Here is a 1,974-nt window from a genome sequence, read left to right as displayed (position 1 = left end):
CCCCCCCCCCCCCCCCAGGCCTCTCCCTGCCGGCAGCAGTGAGCTCTAGGGGAGGGGCCCCCCTCTGCCCCCCGGCAGCACACTTACCCCACACCACTGTCACTGCATGTGCTCCTAGGGCCCCTCTTAGGTCCAGGAAGCCCCCTCGCCTCTCCTGTGGTGGGTACTGGGCTTCCATGTGAGGCTTCCATCACATGTGCATCTCCTCCCCTGCAGCTGCCCCTCACTGTAGCCTCACTGGGGGTGGGAGATGGGGCTGCCCTTTGCCGGGGATGGGGCAGGAGCGGTGACTGTGGGCTGGGGGGGAGGCCCTGTGCTGGTGGAGGGTCACACCAGAAAAGGGAAGGGTCCGAGGCAGAAGCGCAGGGTAAGGGCAGCCTGCCCTGCAACTCTGCGGCAGCAGTTGATGCCGGGAGCTGGCAGAGCAGAGTCAGCGTGGAGCTGCAGGCTCTGGGGGCCCGAGACAAACGGGGGCAGCAAGTGGGGTCTGGGGGATACTTGGGGGAGGCACGGGGGGGTGGCAGGCAGGGCCAGGGGAGAGACCCGGCCCCAAACATTGGTGGAGCCGGCAAGGCCGGCTCTAGGCACCAGCAAAACAAGCTGGTGCTTGGGGCGGCACATTTTTAGGGGCGGCATGGCCGGCGCCAGAATGCCGCCCCTAAAAATGTGCCCCGGCCACCCTAGCTCACCTCCGCTGCTGCTGCCGCTCGCATGCCGCTACTCACCCTCCCTCCCAGGTTTGAGAGCCTGGGGGGGGAGGAGGCAGGGAAGGGGCGGAGTTGAGGCGGGGCCGGGAGTGGGGTAATTAAAAAGGGGGGGGGCGGCCAAAGTTGTTTTTGCCTTGGGCGGCAAAACTCCTAGAGCCGGTCCTGGGAGCCGGGCTCCCAGGCCCTGAATATTGCTGGAGCCCGGGCATCATGGGGCCCATACAACTCGCTGCCCCTGGTCAGGAGTCTGGCTAGGCATCCTGAGAATGGGAATGTAATACAGAACCTTTCACCTTTGAGTCACCATTGACAAAGTCACTAACCTCTGGCAGCTGTTTGGTGACCTGTGTACAATGAATTAGGACTGGACATAATGGGAACTGTTGCTGGCAATCTGAGACTGAATCATGGAGACCGAATGAGAGTGGCCCATCTAGACTAGGGCAGGGTGGGATGCTGCTGCCCATCTGAAGACAGAGGACTTAATGCTCAAGACTCAGTCTGGCAGCTCCCACCAGCACTGACTTAACTTGGAAATATAAATGCATAAAACAGAACCAGGCTTTGAAGTCCTGCTAGAGAACTTTCCTCTGCTTTCACACAGCATCCCAGCTACACTTGCACCACAGTGGCTTTGTCTAGCCAGGCAAATCAGCTGGGGAGGGGGTGTCTCAGAGATACTGCCAGCCTGGCTCAGCCCAGGGTCCTCTTAGCCCAGGATCTTTCCTCTGGCAATGGTCAGCACCAATACCAGCACCAGAATATACAAAGATCCCTGCACTGGCAGTTCTGGTATAGCCTGCCCACACAGGAGTTTCTTCCTAGACCCTTTCATTAGAGGTTGTCTTATTTCTTGAAGTAGGAGGGTCTATGCCTTAAAATGTTGGGTTTGGGGGAATCTTATCTAATGTAACTTCTCTTTATCAAGGATGTATCTAATTATTTGTGAATCTGGGTAAGTTCTTGGCCTCAATGAGATCTTGTGGTAATGAGTTCAACAGGCTAATTGTGCAAAAAACACTTCCTTGTATTGGTTTTAAATTTGCTGCCCTTCAGCTCAATGTGTAATGAGAAAAGGGTAAATAGAAGTGTTGTATGTGGATCCCAGATAATTAACCCCTTGGGATTCTATAGGGAATGTCAGAACACCTCCCATTATGAACAATGATGTGTGGCTGGAGCCAGTAAAGATTAAAGCACAGAGATCATGATAGCTAATTGGCATATTTATTGACTTTTTGTTAAGGACAAAACCCATGTGTGGGGA

The sequence above is a fragment of the Terrapene carolina genome, unplaced genomic scaffold, assembly GCF_002925995.2.
Source record: "Terrapene carolina triunguis isolate 2854851 unplaced genomic scaffold, T_m_triunguis-2.0 Scaffold93, whole genome shotgun sequence".
NCBI lineage: Eukaryota > Metazoa > Chordata > Testudines > Emydidae > Terrapene > Terrapene triunguis.
This window is presented reverse-complemented; position numbering follows the sequence as displayed.